Source organism: Rhinopithecus bieti, unplaced genomic scaffold (genome assembly GCF_001698545.2).
Source record: "Rhinopithecus bieti isolate Rb0 unplaced genomic scaffold, ASM169854v2 scaffold_32083, whole genome shotgun sequence".
NCBI classification, from domain to species: Eukaryota; Metazoa; Chordata; class Mammalia; order Primates; family Cercopithecidae; genus Rhinopithecus; species Rhinopithecus bieti.
Window position 1 is genome coordinate 2444687 of NW_016814096.1, and position 22439 is coordinate 2467125.

Below are 22439 nucleotides of genomic sequence, written 5' to 3' on the forward strand. Positions count from 1 at the left end.
ATGGACACCTTTCATCAAAGTAGGCCTCATGAAACCAGCACCCCTTAGGACACTCCTAATCTTTAAAAATTACTTCTCAGAAGGGGTAGTATTTTTCATGTTTGGGCTAAATAAGTTTTCTGATAATATTTCTGCAAAATGGAATATATTCCATTTTTTTCCTCCTTGAGAAGAAATCCCTCACTTACTGACCTGGGCATTATGTATTTGCATTGATGCATTTCTCAGTAATCATAAAGATCTTGCAAAGTGACTCTTTGAAAACCATGAACTCTCCTCAATTTTAACTCATTAGAATTACCTACTCAAAACTATAGGTACTAGCCCTAGGTGACAATTTAAGTTTAAATTACTTACAATTATATAAATTAAAATTTAAGTTCCTAGTCACACTATCCACTTTTCAAGTGCTGAATAGTCGCATATGGCTAAATGGTTACTTTATTGGACAGTGAAAACACTAAACATTTCCATCATCAGAGAAAATTCTATAGGCTAATACTGCTCTAAAATCTGACCTGGGACGGTGGGGTAAGGGTGGAAAGGATAGTGATCAAAACTAACCAACAGTGAAATAGGATTCCCAGGAGCCTTAGAAACCAAAGGTGACCCTGAATTATAGAGAACAAAAAATAAAGATCCAAAGCAAATAAATGTGTTTGCTGGAGTGATGACAGTATCTGCCAGTACAAACAGGTTTGATGTTGTCAGTGGAGCCTTGGTGTGGGAGGATTTGATTATTCTTATCTCCAAACACCAAAAATACCCTACAGTTGTTAATATGAATGTTCCAAGGATGTGGCTTTTTGGTTGAGAATATTGGCATTGAGGGGAGATGACCAAAATGGGAAGGGAAATAGAGGGTCCCCAAATAGAAATGGTTGCCACTGCCCACTGTGCTATAAATGGCACTAATACCACTTTATTCCTTCTTTTCAAGAACAACTTCTGGCGTGAGTCAACTGCCCTTAGGCACTCTTTCCTTATAAATCAGTTCTCCTTCATTATTATTATGATCTGGCCTCTGTTCACATCAAGTCACTGACAATGCCCTACTGGAGGTTATAGTCAAACTCATTCCTGCATCAGGAACTTTGCTGCAGCTGTTCCCTCTACCGACAATGCACTTTCGGTCTTCATGTGGCTAGTTCCATCCAGTCATGCAGGTCTGAGTTCAAAACGTTGCTTTCCTGATTGTACTTGCTTCAGCTGCCCACCTACCTCACGTTGCTTCCTATTACATTGTCCACATTTAATCGTCACAGAACTTACAGTATCTGAAATTATTTTAAAAAATTCATTAGTTTACCAAGTCTTTATGATTTTATCTCTGACCAGTCAGCACTCCTGGTTCACTGGCTTCCCTCCACCCACCAAGTTATCCTTAGAAACTGCTCCCTGAATGTTTGGGAAATCTGACTTGAGTAATAATAAAACTCTGGTCTCCCACCCTCCTAAAAAAAAAAATTCATTACTTTTATAGTATTTCTTGTCCCTGCTAGAACATAAGCTCTTGGAGAACAGGAGCCAGAAACTTCCATGTTGACCAATGTGTTCCTAGAGCGAGGATGTGCCTGACACGTCCCCCTGACCCCATTAATATTTGTAGAATGAATAAATAAATAGAGGACATGCTTATTTTCAAATTACAAGGTCTTTCTTTATGATTTTTGACACTGGTGACACCCTGCCCCCTTTAATTTTGGAAAATAATCTAATCCTTTGTTTTCTGCACCAGTGAAATTCTTGCCCTTCTGCTTTCCTGAGTATTCGTTCTTCAGTTCTTTCTCTTCCCATTCCTCTGTCTGCGTTCCCCAAGATTAAATCCTCAGCCCCCTTCTTTCTTCCCATTCTCTGCCTCAAAGTTTAGCCTCTTGAAGGTTCAGTCTTAAGAAACTTCATAATGATATAAGGGAGGTACAGGCTGTTTCTTCCTGGTCCTGACTTCAACTCTAGCTGGCTGGAGACTATGAACCTGTCACTCCTCCATTCCTTAGTTTCTTCTTCTATGAAATGGAGACATACCTTCTTCCCAGTGTTGTTGTGGGAATCAAGCAGATTCTAGCCCCTGTTCATTTCATAATTTTTTTTGAGATGGAGTTTCACTCTTGTTCCTCAGGCTGAAGTGCAATGGCACAATCTCCACTCACCGCAACCTCTGCCTCCCAGGTTCAAGCGATTCTCATGCCTAAGCCCCCACTCCCTGAGTAGCTGGGATTACAGGCGTGCACCACCATGCCCGGCTAATTTTTATTTATTTTTATTTTTAGTAGAGACAGGTTTCTCCATGTTGGTCAGGCTGGTCTCAGACTCTCAACCTCAGGTGATCTGCCTGCCTCAGCTTCCCAAAGTGCTGGGATTACAGGTGTGAGCTACTACACTCGGCCCATTCCATAATTTTAAAGGGTTTATATGTGCAGGCATTGTGCAAAACACTTTGATTTTATTTTTTCTTGTAACTCTCACTCTAACCTCACGAGACAAGTTTGGGAAACTGAGGTTCAGAGAGGTGAAGAATTGTACCTGAGTTCATTCTGCTGATGTGGAAGAGCTGATATTTGCACCTCTGTCTGGCTGAAACCAGAATTTAGGTCTTAAACATGATGCTCTATTGTCTTCCTTTGAAAGCATTAAGAAAATAATTAAGCACTAAAAAAATCCCAGCACTTTGGGAGGCCGAGATGGGAGGATCACGAGGTCAGGAGATCAAGACCATCCTGGCTAATGTGGTGAAACCCTGTCTCTACTAAAAAATACAAAAAGCTAGCTGGGCGAGGTGGCGGGCACCTGTAGTCCCAGCTACTCGGGAGGCTGAGGCAGGAGAACGGCGTGAACCCGGGAGGCAGAGCTTGCAGTGAGCTGAGATCCGGCCACTGCACTCCAGCCTGGGCGACAGAGCGAGACTCCATCTCAAAAAAAAAAAAAAAAAAAAAAGAAACTTATTTTTGAATTTATGATGACCCAAAGAGAGGTATTAATATTTAGAGTGTCTAGCATGGGAATGCAATGATAACTCGTCAACATTGGTGTCGTCAAGTCATTTTACCCTGTGTTAAAGGGCATACCTGACCATCTCTGGGTAAGGACTAAGATTCAAGGAGGATTTGATGTCTGATCTGCCTTAAAATCATAGCCCCAGAGCTGGAAGATTGTTTGGTACAAATTCTTGTCATCAGAGTTTAGAGAGCTTAAAGAACAATCTCAAGGTCACCCAGGCTCTCGGCTAGAAGGGGAAGCCAGTCTTCCCACTTTCCTCTTCAAAAATCCTTCCACCCAATGTGAATCTTCTTGGCTATGGTCCTCCCATATCCACAGGGCTCTTCCATCCCCAAAGCAGAGACATCTTCAGGGAAGCTCCTCTTTCCTCCTGGCCTCCATGGTGATACCATGCAACTTTCTTGTGCTGATTCCTCAAATCCAGCCAACGCCATCTTCCCTCTGGGCCACAGCCAAGTCAGGGAGGAAGAACTGCACATCCTAGACATTGGTGGAAGGGCAGATGTATGGAACCAGAGGGACCATGTCAGCGCTGCTAAGAAATGATGGATGCAAAAGTCCCAGCACTTCTGAGGAAGGGACACAGAGTGTTCCTGGAGTCTGGTAAAAGATTCCATTAATCATCACTTCTGTCTTCTCTCCTCTGCTTCACTGTGTGTATGTGTGTGTCGTGTCGTGTGTGTGTGTGTGTGCACATGCTGTCTGTTTGCATGTCTGCCTGCCCTTCTCTCTCTTGCTCTCTGTGTCTCTTTCAGAGTCCCTGTTCCTTTGCCATACCCTTCCTTCTTCTTGCTCACCAATCCCTTTCAGACTCCTTCCCTCTCCAAACCTGTCTTTCCAGGTTGCTGAAAGACAGAGCCAACAAGAGGACAGACCAGGACCAGGAATGGTGCCATCTCTCTGAAAGCCTCAGCGGTGACAATAACAAATGGTATTTACCTAAGAGTTATTAACACATCAACTGTTCTCTCCTTTACTGTTTAGTCATGTCATTCAGCACTAATGGACTTTTCCAATGGCAAACAGAAAGAGAAGAAGGAAAACAAACAGTGTATTCACACTAGATAGAATTGGTGATCCCTGCTGAAGCTGTGAAAATAGAGGGCATCTCTTAGGTTTGACCTGAGGACATGTCTCACCTGGATGTTGATTGCAAGATTCTGGGCCTATGCTGGACTCTCCACCAAGGTTTCCTATGAGAGAGAAAGCAAAAAGAAGTGAAGGACATGGCTTCATGGTGCAAGAAATAAGTGCTTTGCTTATTCAACACTTTCAACTATGAATTGATGACAATCAAGATTCACTGCACTAGGTGCTGCCATATTGCACCAGACAGACTGAAGACAAGGTTGTGAGTGGTCCAAGTTCACACAGTAGGTCAGCATGAGAGCCCATCTCACTTCCAGTTTTACTCCACCATGCTGCCTCCATTGATGCCCATTCTTCTTTCTCTCTCTCTCTCTCTTTTTTTTTTTTTTTTAAGACAGGATCTCACTTTGTCACCTAGGCTGGAGGGCAGTTGCATAATCAGGGCTTACTGCACCCTCGACCTCCTGGATTCAAGCAGCTCTCTAGCCTCACCTTCCCAAGTGGCTGGGACTACAGGTACACATCACCATGACTGGCTAATTTTAAAATTCTTTTTTAGAGACAAGGGCTTGCTATGTTGCCCAGGCTAGTCTCGAACTCCTGGACTCAAACAACCCTCCCACCTTGGCCTCCAAAGTGCTGGGAATACAGGCATGAGCCGCTGTGCCTGGCTCCATTCTTTCTTTAGTAAGGAAACTGGAATACAGGCTAACAGGGTAAAAAGCATAGACTTTTGAGTTAGAACAACCCTTGTTTTAATTCACATACCTTCACTTACAAGGTGGGTGCCCTTGGACAAGTGGCTTAACCTCTCCAAGCCTCAGCTTCCTCATGAAAAAGCAGAGGTTCTAAGTGGGAACTTATACTTTTGGGGAAGAGAACCAAATAACCAGGGTATTACATTGCAGTATGATCAATAACAGGGAACTGCAGGGAGACAGGATGCCTGGTTTCCAAGCGTGGCTATAACTCTAAGTAGCCATGGACCCTACACAAGTTTTAAAAACTCTATTGTCTTAGTTTATTTGCCTGTAAATCAATAGATTGGACTAGATCATCTCAGGCCATTCCAAACAGAAAGTTCCAGGAATTTATGAAAATAAGTTTGAATCAAGTCCAACATTTCTTTAAATGTTTATATCTCAGCCACTCTATTTAAAAATGGCTTCCCTTATGCCCCTAGAATGGGCTGGGAGCTAAAGTGAATGCTGAGCCATCTCTAGTGGAGTTTTAGGGTTGAGGTGGGAGGGGAGTGAAGAAAAAATCAGCAGAGCCTGGATCCCTGGACATACTTAGCCAGTTCCAAGGGATGCTGTCCTTTTGGATCTAAGAATTGCATCCCCATCTGCTAACACTGCTTCTTGGGCATCTGTCTCACAGGTAACAGTGAAGGCTGATATTGATTAAGTGTTTACTCTGTGTCAGACAAAGTACTGCACTTTACCTGTATGATTTCACTTAACTCTATGAGCTAGGTGCTGTCATTATTATCGTCTTTCCTTTGGGAGGAAGATACTGAGATCCAGAATGATTATGGAAATTTCCCAAGTGGCAGAATTAGGATTTGAACCCAGCTCCCAAGCAATGGCATTTCTTTCAGTGAAACTCCTAAACTGCTAAAGGAAGCACTGCCTGAGGTTTGAACAGCTAAGTGAAGTCCCTTCTTTCTTTGAGTCTGCTTTCTTAGAAACAGGAAGTAGACTTTTGCCAAAAATATAAAAATAAACAGGTCCCTGGGGCACCACGTGTAATTTGAAATTCAAAACTCTTGACAGATGTTGCCTTTTCTTGAGTCTGGTTGGTCTCAGCAATGCTAATGATGGAATCACAGATTGGACTCTCAGGGAGCTCCTGCAACAGGAATACGCTACATGTCTACTAAGAGTGTTGGTCTCAGGGAATATGTTTGGTGTGTGAGTGATGCAAAGTTAGGATACAGGATGGCAGAAAAAAGAAAGGCGATCTCTGGTCCTGGCAGCCAGGAAAGCCTCCCCCAGAGCATGGAATTTAATTTCCATTAAAAGACAGTAATCATTTTCATTTCTAATATTATAACTTAAAAAAACCTGATGTCTGATCATTATTTAAAAAATGAAGAAATATAGAAAATACAAAGGAAGTTAAAAAATATATACTACAAATCTCACAACTCAAAGAATCCTTGTATACATTTGGTAGACACCTTTCCAGGGTTCTAGAATAATAAAAAGATAGATGATTGAGGGGTGGAAACTGAGAGGGTGCAGTGAATCAAGATTTGCAAAACTTTGTATCTGAGTCATATTAATGCATTAGTTATTCATTAAAAAGAATAATTGTACAGACAAATAACTTTATAAAAATGCGAACTGACATGCTATTTAAAATTAAAATTAGTCAATTTGACTTGAACTCAACTTGAAGAAAAAGAGATGGAGTCAATTCAAATAAACGTTCTTTTAATATACGGTATCTTCAAAAGATATCTGTAAGTTTACAAAAATAAAATTATGAAAAGATTGACATTGGAGTAATTATGCTTTTATAAAATCCATTCATTTTTAGATGGGATTGGTTGGCTCCTTGCTGTAAAAGATTATAAAGTTAACTCTTGTGTTGTTTCTCACATTTTACTTTCCCTACTTACTGATTTGGGTTAGTTTATTTTATTTTACGTTACTGAGGTTTAGATACTTTTATTCTTTTTGACAAAATCAGAACCAAAACCCCAAAGTTGTTTAATCTTAGATCTAAATCTATGTGTGTCAAATATTTACCACCTGTTTTTTTCACATTTATTATTCATCTTGTACTTTATTTGGATTCACCTCTTGGTTGGCCAGATTTCATAATGTAACGAATTCTTCTTGGTTCCTCCTGAGTTTACATTCTTCTCTTCTCTCTTTCTGGTAGTTCTCAGTTTACATGGGGAACTATGTGACTTTGAGGAAACTAGCTCTTTCTTCAGCTCTAGACATGGAACCCACTACCTAGGTTGAGCAGATCACAGCATTCTCCATCCTTGGTGAGGGTTATCTATGTGACCTCAGATGGTGTGACCTCAGATGGCACAAGCAGAGTGAATCTTAGAACTTTTGGGTGGAAATATTGGAGCACAGAACTCTCTTTCTCAAGACTGAATGATATGAGGATGCGAATCCCAGAACTACTGCAACTATCTGTTTGCTTCCATGAGAGAAGTTAGCCTGAGGATAAAGTCAACACATTGGGAAGGGTTAGGACAAACCAAATTTCGGAGGACTTTTGCTGGGTCCCTGATGATATCATGAACTGGATCAGGTTAGACCTGAAGTAACCCCTATTATTAAACTTTTCAGTTACAGCAGCCAATAAGTTCTTATTTTAGATAGTATAAGTTTTCTGTTGATTACAAAATGAAGAGCACTAGTTCATAAAATTGTAAAGGTAGCTGGTGACAGGGGCTTATGGAAAACAGTTCTGTAGAGAAAATGACAGCAACAAAGCTTCAGAGGTCAAAAAACAGAGGGCACATGGCCCAATTTTGGGGAGTTTAGCTTTTTCTCATGCTGCTACAAGGGGACTTATTCTTGTTAAGGAGGAATAGAACATAGTAGTGATGGCTTGCCTCTTAGAGCATAAGCTATTTCCTTACATGAACATTTATCTGGAGCTAGAAAAATGTAAGGAATCCAAGGAGGCATTGAGAGCTGCTATGGCAACCAGGATTCAAGGGGACAAAATTCCAAGGAAGAGGGAGAGATGCAGAAATGTGAAAGGACATTGTGACTTTTTATCTCTGGGAATTTTTTAGTTTGGGATTTGGAAAGAGGGCCCAAGCAAGGGGTAGCTACTAAGAGGGCAGAGAAACCCAGTGAGATTTTTAGTCTTATGAGGCCGAAGAGACAAAAAAATATTTGAAGGGTCAGAATGTCAGTGAGAAGAAAGGGCTGGATAACTGATTCCAACATCATATCAGTTCCCAACCATTAATATTTGTCAATTTAAAACTTCTTGGGGCAGGAGATGAACAAACTTAGACTCTGAAAAACAGAATGAAATTTGGTAGTCTCAGAATACCGAAGGGATGAGGATTAGAATTCAGGACCAACTATGCAGAAAAACCTCCAGTTAACACCTCAAACTCTTATTGAGAATTCCAGGAAGAGGAGATAAATCAAAGATGATCCTAGCTGTAATTGAAAATCTACTTCAAATGAGCTTAGTCCTTGATTGGAGAAAGTTGATAGTGCCCAATCTATCTGTCCGGCAAAGGAAAGGGTGAACCATTTCACGAGGAAGATAACATTATTCAGAGTCTTTCTCATATGCAATTCAATCAAAAATTACTAGGACCAAGTGATCAAAACCAAGAGAAAAGCTAGCTGATAGAAAGACCCATGGGAGATCCAAGTGTTGAACTGATCAGATGTGAACTTTAAAATAGTTAGGATTAACATGTTTCAGAATAATACAAACAAAATTAAGAAAATATATGAAAAGACAGATAATTTTAGCCGTTAGTTAGATTTTAAAAGCAACAGTCAAATTAAAATTTTAGAACTAAAAAATGTAATAACTAAAATGAAAAGCTCAATGGGTGGTTTTGACAGAAGATTAGATACAAAAGAGAGCAGAAGTAATAATCTGAAAGAGGCCAATAGAAAACATCCATATGAAACAAAGGCTAAAAAAAGAATTTAAGAAAGCACTGAAGAGTATAATAGATGCATGAGGCACGGTAAATATTTCTAAAAACGGTATAATTTGAGTTCCAGTATGAGAAGAGGGAATGTGATGCAGCAAAATTTGAAGAGTTAATGGGATATAATTTTCCAACATGAATAAACCCCGCAGGTTTAATGATTCTTGCAAACTCTGAGAAGAAAACATCAGAAGAAAGCCACACCCAGGCTTTCCTTGTAAAACTGATGAACAGCAAAGACAAAGAGAATATCTTTAAAATAGGCAGAGGAAAAAAGATAATAATATATATTTTCTTACGAAACAACAGAATCCAGGAAATAATTGAATAACTTCCTTGAACTGCCGAAAAAAAGTCCAACCTAAAATTCTATATCCAGAAAAAATATTTCTCAAACATGAAAGCCAAATAGACTATTAAGACAAACAAAAACAAACAGAATTTGTCAGTAGCACAACTAAGGTAAAATAAATACTAAAATCAGTTCTTTAGGAAGAAGAACATTTATTCTTTTTTTGGAAAGAACCCAAAAAGATTATTCACTTCTTTCCTCTGTCTCTGGGTATACGTTTCCTCAGCTCTTTTTTGACTACACTGGCCCAGCCATCAAAGACTTTCCTCTTAAATCCCCAAAATAAAAATTTTACACCACCAAACTACTGTAACCAGGGCTTGGCATCCTGTCCCATCTAGCCATATTTCTTCACAGCCAAACTGAATCTGTCCTGTTGCTATTAGGACTCGTCTTTTTAAAAACAAAACATGTTTTCCTTCCATACTGTGAAAGTAAATCACATCCAGTTGAAGAACATTTCTAAAATACAAAAGTACAAATACATAAATAAAAGTTATGTTCTCCTTTTCTTAAGTAATTGTTATTTTACTTACCATTATGTTTTTATTGGACATACAGGTTGTATCATAATATGTTTTAATTATGAGCAACCTTTATAAATATTTTTTCCATAAATCTTTATATTTCTTAATGTTTTGTTTCTTAAGAAATATTTCTTTCTTTTTTTTTGTGATTGGGTCTTGCTGTGTTGTCCAGGCTGAGTGCAATGGCTATTTACAGGCATGATCATAGTGTGCCACAGTCTCAAACTCCTGGGTTAAAGAAATCCTCCTGCCTCAGTCTCCCAAGTAGCTGGGACTACAGACATGTACTTCCACACTTGGCTCAAAGAGATATTTCTGAAAGTAAAATTTGGGGGTCAAATGTATGGATTATTGCTTTTCTGACTCTTTTTTTTAGAAGTTGCTTCAGTGTCTTTGTTTTTCTTTCTTCCTCAGCATCTCCCCAATCCTCCTCCCCACTGGCAACTTCTGTTAAGCATCATTCTACTCTGTTTATATGGGTTTGACTTTGTTATATTTCACACATGTGAAATCATGGATCATATGGTTGTCCTATTTTTAATTTTTGAGGAAAACCAACACTGCTTTCCATGATGGCTATACTAATGTACATTTCTAGCAACAGTTCCTTTTTCTCTACAAGCTCGTCAACACTTGTTATTTTTTGTCTTTTGGTAATGGCCATTCTAACACATGTGATATGATATTTCATTGTGCTTTGAGTTTGCATTTCCTTGATCATTAGTGACACTGAGCATTTTTTCATATACTTGTTAGCCATTTGCATATCTTCTGAAAATTTGCTATTCAAGTCTTTTACCTGTTTTTAAATGGGCTTTTTTTTTTTCTTACTGTTGAGTTGTTTGAGTTCCTTATATATTTTGGATATTGACACCTTATCAGATGTATGGTTTGCAAATATTTTTTGCCTTTCTATAGGTTATGTTTTCACTCTGGTGATTTGGCTGTGTAGTGCTTTTTATTTTTTATGTAATTTCATTTGTTTATTTTTGCTTTTGCTGCCTGTGCTTTTGGGTCATATTAAAAAAGTTATTGCCTAGATGTTATGGAGATTTTTCACTATGTTTCTTTTAATAGTTTTATGGTTCAGGTATTACATTGAAATATTTAATTTATTTCCAGTTGATTTTTGAATATGGTGTGAGATATGGGTTTAATTTCACTCTTCTGCATGTGGATATCCAGTTTCCTAGAACAATTTATTGAAGAAAATGTCCTTTCCTCATTGTGTGTTCTTGATATCTGTGTGGAAAATCGATTAGGTAAAAGTGTGTGAATTTATTTCTGGGCTCTTTGTTCTGTTCCATTGGTGTCTCTTTTTATACAAATGCTCCGCTGCTTTGATTATTATATTATAGCTTTGTTGTGGATTTTGAAATGAGGTAGTGTGATGCCTGCAGCTTTGTTCTTTTTGCTTAAGATTACTTTGGCCATTTAGAATCTTTTGTAGTTCCATATAAATTAGGATTTTGTCTCTTTATGTGAAAAATGTCATTGGAATTTTGATGGAGATTGCATTGAATCTGTAGATCACTTTGGTTAGTATGGAGATTTTAAAAGTATCAATCCTTCCAATCCATGAACATATGAAATGGATATCTTTCCATTTACTTGTATCTTCTTCAATTTCTTTAATCAGAGTTGGGACCAGCATAAAACTCGGAGGCTCTGCAGTTTGCTACTTAAATCTATATACTTTTAAGCCTATATACAGTTTTTTTTCAAGTACGCTGATATCATGATAACTTCACAGTTGGGGATCTGTTAGCATTCTCTAAAGAAGAGAATATTAAACACTACCTGTTAGCAGGATGTTCTCACCTTCCTCGTGTTCTCTTTTTTCTGACTTCAACGATATCTCTTAGTGTGGTGCTTCCATTGTCGTCTATGAAATTCTTCTTATCGTAAGGTTCTTATGTGTAATTATTCAATACTATATCCTCTATTATCTAGTCTCAGTGCACTGCCTTGATCAAAGAATACTGTTCAGAAACCAAAAAGTGACTTCAAAACCACTCGAGTTCTTTACTTATGTTTGTAAAAACCTGTAAAGGATAAACAATCATACGAATTCTTTTAACATTTTTTTCTTCTCCTATCCACTTTCTCACAATAGCTGCTCTCTTGTGCCTCTCAGAAATCCTCATTTCCTGCTTAAAATTTATTCCTCCAACCCTACCCTGTCCTCCATTATCTCTCCTGCTTCCATTTCTTTTCTGATTCTGATCCCAACATTTGGAAGACTCTTCTGGCAATGGAAGAACTCTTCTCCAAATATGAAGTCTGGGGAGAAATTGAGTAGCCCAAATCAAAGCCATCATTGGCAAGCAGAGGATTAGGGAAAACTTGGAACTGTTACATATTAACAATGTTATCTGTTCACAGGTCTTTCAAGCAGAGTGAAAATCTGAATGTGTGTGTGTGTGTGTGAGAGAGAGTGTGTGTGTGTTTAGGGATCTATCACTTACCTTTCCTTCCAGGGCAATAGTGCTCATCCTTGGCTACTCTATTACCTTAATAACAAGTAACAGGGAATCAACTTTTCAAACTGTAGTAGATTGGAAATTGCTTATTGTAAAGCATCTATGAAGTTGTATACTTCTGATATAACCTCAGCCCCCTTTTGTTTTTGTATTTTCTTTTTTTTTTTTTTTTTGAGATGGAGTCTCGCTCTGTTGCCCAGGCTGGAGTGCCGTGGCCACATCTCAGCTCACTGCAAGCTCCGCCTCCCGGTTTACGCCATTCTCCTGCCTCAGCCTCCCGAGTAGCTGGGACTACAGGCGCCCGCCACCTCGCCCGGCTAGTTTTATGTATTTTTTAGTAGAGATGGGGTTTCACAGTGTTAGCCAGGATGGTCTCGATCTCCTGACCTTGTGATCCGCCCGTCTCGGCCTCCCAAAGTGCTGGGATTACAGGCTTGAGCCACCGCGCCCAGCCTGTTTTTATATTTTCATTGGTCAGGACATATAGTAGAAGCAAAGGAGACGATGGTGTGTGATGGATAAGAATACAGGCTTTGGAACTACATAGACCTGCATCCCAAGCCTGACTCTACCACGTATTTGCTTTATGACTTTGGGCAAGCCACTGCAATCTTCTGATTTCTTATTTGTAAAAGAGAGATAACACTTCGCAGGTTATTTGGAAGGTTTAACTGTATCATTCAGTCAATAAATATTTATTGAGAACTTCTGTGTGCCAGTACTATTGTAGGCACTGGGACTATGATAGTGAACCAGCAAATAAAACTCAATGCTCCCAAGTAGCTGAGAGCCCAGTGATAATCTATGTAAAGTCTGCACACTACCTGGCACATACTGAGGACTCAATAAATGGAATAAATAATTATACTATTACTAGATTTTATGAAAAATATTTGCCTTTCTGATATTGTTGGGTGAAAGATAGTTTCTTTACTTAGCTAAATAAAGTCTTAGAATTCTAAAATGTCTAAGTTAGAAGGGTTATCGTCTGTTTCATTGTTTCAGAGAAAGGGGATTGGGGACTGTATCACTTTGGTGTCACTAGCCTCTGAGATTGCCTCCCAGTGATGCCTGATTTCTGGTATTCGCATCCTTATATAGTCTACTCCCTCAGTGTGCCGGGTTTGGTTTGTGCTAATATAATATGGCACAGTAATGGTATGAAACTTCTAACATTAGGTTACAGAAGATATTGAGGCTTCCGTCTTGGGCATCCTCTTTCTTTCTCTCTCTCTCAGATTACTCACTCTGGGGGAAGCTAGCTGCCATGCCATGATCAGCTTCATAGAGAGGCCCACATGACAGGGAACTGAGGCCTCCAGCCAATAGCCATATCAGTGATCTTGGGAGTGAATTCTGCAGCCCCCTTGGGACTTCATATGATAGTAGCCCTGGCTAACAGCTTGACTGTGACCTGATGGGAGACACTGAGCCAGACCTATCCAGTTAAGCGGCTCCTAGATGCCTGATCCTTAGAAACTCTGTGAGAAAATAAATGCTTGTTATTTTAAGATGCTAACTTTTGGGATAATTTGTTGTGCAGTAATAGATGCTATTAATAACATACTCATTATAGGGGCTTGATAAATATTTTTGGAATAATTTAATTCACACGTATTTGGTTTTTCATCCTAAGTTCAAGATATTCAGTAACTTCCCCAAGATCCCACACTTGTCTCTTCCTTGTTAATGAGCCTCGGTCTTTGATATGGTTTGGCTGTGTCCACAGCCAAATCTCATCTTGAATTGTAGCTCCCATAATTCCCACGTGTCATGGGAGGGACCTAGTGGGAGGTAATTGAATCACGGGAATGGGTCTTTCTCATGCTGACCGATAGCGTGATATTAGTCAGCATGGGAAAGATATGATAGCAAATAAGTCTCAATGACAGCGAATGAGTCTCAAGAGATAAGATGGTATTATACAGGGGAGTTCCCCTGCACATGCCCTCTTTGCCTGCTGCCATGTAAGATGTCCCTTTGCTCTTCCTGCATCTTCTGCCATGATTGTGAGGCCTCCCCAGTCATGTGGAACTGTGAGTCCATTAAATATCTTTGCTTTATAAATTACCCAGTCTCGGTATGTCTTTATCAGTGGCATGAGAACGGACTAATACAGTCTTAATGTTTCATCTGCCTTGATCTTAATGTTTCCCTAGTCTTTCTCCTCCCCATATCCTGCCTTCAGCCATAAGGGGCAAGAGCATTAGTCTCTGGGCTCCCTGACTTGGGTTGGTCCCTCTCCACCAGCAATGACTGGGCCTATTTTCCTTAAGAGACAATCATCCTGGCTTATTATGTATCCAGAAGCTATGGGAACATTTGTTTCCCCTCTGAGCCTATTTTATCTATACATTTCAATATATTAGCTAAGAAAGCTTATATCTGAGCCCCAGAGGGAAGTGCCCTTTCAAAACCTGTTGCATTCTGATCCTCATATTTCTTTCCAGAGACAAGTTTCGGGATGGAAAAAGCACTCATGGTAGAAAAGAAGGGCTTTTCAAGTCATCCTGTTATACCAGGAGTGGGAAAATCAAGGCAGAGGCTGATAAATGAATCTCAGGGTCCAACCAGATTCAGAAAAAACACAGAGTCTAAGTCCTGAGCTGTTGAGACCTGAGACAAAGCCTGACCCATATGAGAAACTTGTAGTATTTTTTTCCGGCTGTAACAAGAACCAGCACGGGGACTCCCAAGATTGAGAACACCAAGCTGCTGCAATGTCCTAATTTACCACACTGAGAAGAGTTTGGAATTTTTCCCTGTGTGTGTGTGTGTGTGTGTGTGTGTGTGTGACTATTAGGTACACTCGCCTCCAAGGCAGATAGTAGGTCATATTGCTTATTCCATCCCAGTAACACACACTTCTGGGCATACAGTAAATGTTGAATCAAGGCAAGGATGTGCACGTTTCAGCCTCTGTAATTGTGTATGCTTATCTTAAGGCATTATTTCTTTAACCATTTTAACCCTTAAAAAGTTTCTTCCTCTTTCCACAAAAACAAAACAAACCAGAAAGACAAAACAAAAACGAAAATTGGTGACCTCAGACCTTACAGTTGTTTCCCCTCTTCTGAGTGGCATTTGCTGTCTGAAGATATTTTCATCTATTATTGCATTTTTTTCTCCTCTTAGGTTCAGATCAGAGCTAATTTTTCAATAAGACATGTTCAGAAAAGCTATCTTCCTTTCCCAAATTGCACACTTCATAAAAGACAGAGATGAGACTTGAACCTCTAGCTGTCTGACTTCAAAGCCCCACACACGTTCCACTACCCAGGCTATCTCTGTCTACATGCTGAGGCCACAGTTCTTTAGTCTCCAAGTGCATGGCCAATCCTCTTGAATAAGGAGGTGATGCCTGGCTCCTCAAAAGGGATGAGGCTCTGGGCTTCCCACTCATTTTCAACAGAGTGATTCCACTTTTGTTGGTTTTACATTTTGAGGTTTCCTTTATAATTTCAATGGAACAAAACATTCCAAACAAAATGACACCAAATCAAACTGGAACAAACAAACAAGTCCACTGACCTTTGGTGATTAGGTGACCTCTAAGCTTCCCCTATTATAAAAGCTCACTCCAGTGTCTTTCCTTCTGTGCCATTGTCTTGCATCTCAGGCTCCTGGCAATGAAGAGTGAGCATGGAGCCAGACCTCCCTTGGTACAATACAGCATCTGCTTCCCTCCAGCTGGGCTCAGTTCCAGGGCTTGGGCCCATGGGAGATTTTTGGGGAAAGGAATAACCCAGGCAACATTAAACCTAGAATGTTTGGCATGTCACAACTTTCACAAGCAGGACTATGAGCCAGTATATCCTAATGGTTAAAAGCACAGGCTTTGGCCTCAAACACATCTGGGTTATGTATTGACTACTTTCTAGATTTTTGACCTGGGCAAGTTCGTTCATCCACCTAAGCATCACCATTGGTAAAATAGAGATAGTAATGCCCATTTCATAAGGTTGTTATGAAGATGAAATGAGCTTATATATGTAAAGCACAGGCAGCTACCATTTGTTGAGCACTTACTAGAAGCCAGGAGCTCTGCTAAGTGTTTTATATATATTGCCTTAGTGCATCTTCACAACAAACCTATGAGGTGGGCATGTTTGGTCTGTAACTGGATACAAAAGAAACAGTAAGTGGGAGTTTTCATTATTATAGTTATTGTTGTTATAATGACATGGTGTTGGGTCAGCGGTGAGTGATGACTACAGTGAGCATCCACACGCAATAATGCTGGGCTGGACCCTCCCACGTGCTGCCTTCACCTGGTTCTCCAGCTGAAGAGGATGACATCGCTTCACAGAGCTACAGGATTTCTCAGCAGGTGTTTTCTGTGGCGATTTCTCCTCCTCAACATCAGTCCTAACTGCCTGCTCTACCATCTGGCTTTGGTAGATGAGAAGGTAAAAAGAATTTTCAGAAAATATATTATATTTCAAATCTGAAAACTAAAGTTCCAGTTTTTTCACTTTCAGAGAGAGAAAGGATGTCTGTCATTTACCATTCACTGACGTGTGATACCTTTGGGGGAATCATAGTGTCTCTCTAAGCCTACATTTCTATACCTGGAAAAATGGAAAGAAATGAATAAGGAATGAAACATCTATTGAACATCTACTACATGCCAGGAACTCAATATAAGTTGTCTCAATTGTTCATCTCAACATTCTATAATTATTGTCCCTGTTTTAAAAATGATGAAAACTGAGGCTCAGGCAGGTTGAGACTCACCCAAGATCTAATAGCCATTAAATGACAGAAGCGGAACTTGAATGCAAGTTTTCTGAAACATGCTATACATTATTTCTACCACATTAACCAACAATTTGAAAGGCTGTCCTAGAGCTGTCTCCCAACCCTCCTTCTGAGTATGTGGAAGGACACAATCTCCTCTTTGCTTCTGCCTTTTCATAGGTAAACATTTCTTTGTAAACTACCCATTATAGGGGAACAGGTGTCTGCTGCCTTTTAGTGGAGTTTCAAAGGCCCAAATACCTCCACCTGCAGCCAACACAGCACCTTTTGCAGGCACTTTGCAGTAATATGAGCCTCTGGTTATTTCCTGAGATGGATTCTTTAATCTTCATGTTTAAAGACAAATATAGCTTTGGTCCCTGTAAACAAACACAGTGACAAAGCTACATGACTCACCTACCAGTCATTTCCAGTGGCTTTCCAAAGCATGGGCATGGCATGGTACTGACCACTCATTCTGTCTCCCTGGAAACTGGTTCTTAGAACATGCCTGAGAAAATTAGTTCTCGTGTCAGCCACCTGCACTGTGCATTCTGTTAAGGTAGATTAAGGAGGTGAGGAATGAGGTCTGCGAGCAAGGGGAATCATGGCTTTGCTGGGAAAGAAAGAAGTCTCTTTTGGGCTAGGAGTAATTGATCATTTGACAATCAATTGATTTAGGGTGTGTTGAGAGCCAGATGCCTGGAATATAAAATGAGATGAGTTCAGGGATCTTGCAGGCAAAACTAAGGTTGGAACACGTTTCCTGACCAGCACAAGTGGTAGAGTATTTAACATTATGACTATTTTGGAAAATCTGGACTTTTACCATAAGCTTAAGACATGGGACACTGTCATTAATCTTACAATCTTTTGGTAGAGGAAAGTGAAGTTGTTGGGATTGAAAAACCTCGCCCTCTAAATCTCCCTTCCCAAATATGGGCCACTTAGAATTCCACCTTGAGCTTTTTGTCTTTTGCGTAAAGTTTTGCTCATTATTAACGTGTAAATATCCTGGGAAAAAATAACTCATGTGATCAGGGATAGGCTTCACCCATCAAACTATTTCAAAAGAAGGAAAGAGCTAAACTATTGTGTTGAGAGGGACTCTCAGGTAGGACTCTGTGGGAGAGATCTGTCATTGGGCTGGAATGAGAAGTGGTGGGATGGATGTTTTACAGGCACATTTATTTACCGTACAGTGGGATGCATTGGTTTACTCATTCAATAGTGGTATTTGAGTATAAAAGAAGGACCTAGGAGTAACTTATAAAAATACTTATTTCTCGTTACAATTAATACTATAGAGAAGTTAGGAAGCTAGAAAAAAATAAATATAAAATAGAAAAATATCCATAGTTTTACCTCCCAAATACATATTTTATGTCTTAACATATGTGTTAACATTTTTGTATATTTCTTTCCAGCTCTTGTTCTATGCATTACTTTTTAAAAATGTAGTTGAGATTAAATTACAGTATAATTTTCTGTCTTGTGTTTTAATTATCATTATACCCTAAGCACTTTGTGTATTACCATAAACTTTTCTTTAATATTAAAATAGCTAATATATTTTAAGTATTGATAATCAGTATGTGCTAGATACCATGCTAAACACTAAATGAGATCCACTATCCCATCTAATCTCCACATAAATTAGCAGGTAAAGACTGACACTGAGGCTTAGAAAGGTTAGTTCACTTGTTCACAGCCATACAGCTAGCTAAAAGTGGAAGAGTTGGGATGTAAATCCAGGCTTGCCAGGCTGCTAAACATGTGTTACTATTTTTTCAAGGATGGTATTATGTGATAGTTTAATTGAAAGTGTTTTTTTCTTACTTAATGATACATGAAATATGGAGGATCTTATAATTAATGGCTCCTTAGCATACATGAAACTTAGTTGTATTAATCTAGGATTACTCTTTATACCTCTGCAAATCTCTATGCCCTTACTAACTAATCAGTTTTGAAAACATATTTTTATTTTCTTTTTTTTCTCCATGCATGACCTGCTATTGTCAACAAACATTCAGAATTCCCAAAGGATTGGCAGAGGTGTGCAGTTTGGGATGAAGCACTAAGGATACCAACCAAATGACTCACCAGAGAAAACTTGAGCTCTGCTCTTAAATCTGTCTGTATCCCTGGCCAAGATGCATCATCTCCTCCTTAGTGCTCTCAGTCTTCTTCTACTTTAATGTTATTTTAAATGACCATATAATTTTCTTTCAAGTGGGAAAAATGATGGGCTTGATTGTTCTCCTATTCATGGCATTTCTTTTATTTCAATATATTTACTGTATAAATAGGGTAAGAGCAAGCATTAAAACATGATGGGTGAGAAACTCTAGAGGTGGAGGGAAAAAAACATAGGAATTATTTATTTTCTCTGGGTACTATGCTCTTCTACAGGGTGTTCATAAAGGCTAGAAACAGAAAAATATACATAATAGATATTTTATTGATATAACAGATAATAGGCGATATTTTCAAAATGCTGTCTCTCATTATCAATGTGTGGTTCAATGCGCTGATGAAAATTGCAAAAAACGAGGTACTCTAAATGCATTTCCATAAATCTGTACAGACACATCTATGATGCATTGTCTCAGACAATTTATGCCCAGATTTTTTCATTGTGCAAACGGTTGTTTTAGGGGGTGCCACTAATATACACCCAGAGAAGAAGTATAATGAGTTAAGTATTTGCAAAAGTAAATGTTGGTCACTCTGCATTATGTTGTAATACACTCTGTGTTATAGCTTTTTTTTTTTTTTTTTTTTTTTTTTTTTTTTTATCACAGTTTGCCTGGCTTACTACAAACATCTGTATATTGGACATTACCAGACACCATAATTCCATATATATATATGATATATATGTCATATACAGATATATAATTTCTTTGACATGTGTAGTATATTTTCCCCTATGAAATAATGAGCACTTACAGGGCAAGACTATTCTCAGCTGCAGAGCTGATCACACTCCACAATTTATGATATGTAATTATTATTAGGCCCTAAAGCATTTCTTTTTAAATGTTACATGTTTATGTATTGTCTTATTTTCCTACCCACCCCAATTTCCATGCCTCTTACGTTGGGCGACCATTCTGTTTAATATGTTTGTTGTACATGGTCTCCTATGGGGTTGGGTAAAGAATTCATTGGGATGTACACCTGGAATCTTTGGGTCCTAACTCCCACCCACAGTAATGAACTTTCTTGTGGCATCTCATCCTCATCAACACTTCCACTGTCCAGCCTGGGATTATTGTTGGTCCAGAAGGTAGAAAGTGATATCTTCTTGTTTAAAATTACTTTTCTCTAAACATGGTGACTATAGTTAATAGCAATGTATTGTGTACTTGAAAATTGCTGAGAGTAGATTTTAAGTGTTCTTACCATAAAAAATGGTATGTGGAGCTAATGTATGGTAACTAGCTCAGTTTACCATTTCCACAAATCTATACATATTTTGAAACATCATTTTGTACACTATAAATATATATATATTTATTTATCAATTAAAACATCAAAATTAAAACAACTTTTCTCTGATCAATTTTGAATGACTTTAATATACTAAGTAATCTTCTGTGTTTCCTCTTTTTCAAATTGTATTTTCATATCCTCTATTTTCTTATTGGGGCTATTGTGTTTGGGGAAATTTATTGAATTTGTTTGAATATTTCAGATACTGGTTTTAGAGATTACAAGTATCTTCCTCTGAGGTGCTCTCTCACTTTCCTTTTGAATACTGTCATTCTCCTATTATTTTTTTTTTTCATGGTGTCGTTCAATGAACACAAATCCACAGTTTTGTTATAGTCAAATCTTTCAAGGGTTTTTTTCTTTGCCATTGGGTTTGTGCTCTGGAAGTTTTACTAATGCTCTCTCTTTCCTTGCCACCAGCGTCTAGGTCACAAAAATATTCTACATTTTCTTCTATTTATTTTAGTTTTATAGCTCACATTTAGGCCTTTAATTAATCTAGAATCTATCCTTGTTCATGGAGTTAAATGGGGATCTAATTTCAGTTTTCTCAATATTTATTAAACAAAGTATCTCTCAATGAATGTGTAATCTCTTTTGTCTATTTGTCTGACACTATTTTTTTCTCTTCCATTGGCTAATTTGTTTTTGAAACATTACCACACTGTTTTTATTATCAGTCTCTAATACATCTTAAAGTTAATGTTGTCTTGGTTATTTGTGAACCAATATAAATTTTAGATGATCAAGTTCCTTGAAAACAATCCAACCGGAATTTTAATTGGTATTGCATTGATTTTACAGGTCCTTACCTGAAGCCCAAGGCGATTTTTGGTTACTGGCGACCTTGTGACCGTTGGCAGTAGGTCAGATGTGGCACTCAGAATTAGGGGAAGGATTGGTGATGCCAGAACATCTGGTGAAGCCGGCACTTCAAGGCACTCCTCAAGCCTGGAAATCCTCACCAATAGGTATGACTCATGGTTTCGTGAAAAGCTGCTGATCTCATTAGTTTCAGAAATGATTGCATGGCTGGGCAGGAACTCTCGGGTAGATGCAGCGCTGACTGGGTGCCCCCAGGAAGAACACCTCGCATTTCTCCTGAGGTGGTGAAATGGGCAGAAACTGGTTCCCATCCAAATCCTGGAAACCACCATAGGTGAGGTCATGTCCACACATGTCAAGGCCTTTACGAGATAGTTATCTGCACAACCCAGAAAAATCACTTTTCTACCAAATATTCTAAATGATTGATGGAGAAACAAATTTTCCAATTACGCTAACTTTCAATGTTATTACTAAAGGAATATGTGCTACACCACACACACACACACACACACACACACACACACACACACATACACTCACACAATATTCAGATAAAAAGAAGGCCTAATTATTTTATATTCAGAAAAAAAAGGAATTGACCTTTCTGAACAACCACAAAGATGAAAAAGGAAAAAAGGAAAATCAAATACTTTCAAAACTTTAATTTTAGGTTCTCCTTTTGGATTTTAAAATAATTGTGAAAATATTTCAAACACAGAAAATATATAGAGTTTTCTTTCTTTTGGGGAAACAAAGAGTTACAATGAAAGTTACAATTGGAGACCACAGGGTACCATAGCGCCGGTCCAATTCTGCTTCTTTTCTGAGACATAACTATGCTCCTGAATACTCATGCTTATTTTATACTTTTACTATCTATGTATGCATCCCTAAACTGTAAATAGCAAAATTTTGCACATTTTAAGATTTTATCTGAATGATCCTATGTCTATATTATTCTGCAATTTGTGTTTTATCAATATTAGTATTTGTTGTCTCTCGACTTCATTTTAAGTTATCCACATTCATTTAAAGTATTCCATTAAACATATTCCATTCCAGAAAATATATTGAAATTTATTCATTTCTATTGGTAGATATTTAAATCATTTCCAAATGTTTGATCCCAGGAAAACAGCTGCGATGGACATTATTACACGTTTCCTCATGCACAAGAGTTAGAGTTTCTCCAAAACACTATTTTGGAGAGAGTATGAGCATCTTCAGAGTTCCTAGATAATGCCAAATTGTTTTTCGAA

General features: G+C 38.5%; 2 long non-coding RNA genes across 2 annotated transcripts; one reads left to right on the forward strand and one right to left on the reverse strand.

Moving 5' to 3' along the window:
- Positions 1-1005: 1005 nt before the first annotated feature.
- LOC108513836 (uncharacterized) lies at positions 1006-17327 on the reverse strand. Its single transcript, XR_001881034.1, has 4 exons — positions 17269-17327; positions 11450-11673; positions 4137-4190; positions 1006-1277 (listed from the first exon to the last, which is right to left on the reverse strand). It is a non-coding gene; the product is annotated as an uncharacterized LOC108513836 (long non-coding RNA).
- A 57-nt stretch (positions 17328-17384) lies between these two features.
- Positions 17385-21313, forward strand: LOC108513811 (uncharacterized). The gene is made up of 3 exons (XR_001881029.1): positions 17385-17426; positions 18888-18988; positions 21157-21313. It is a non-coding gene; the product is annotated as an uncharacterized LOC108513811 (long non-coding RNA).
- Positions 21314-22439: the final 1126 nt, after the last annotated feature.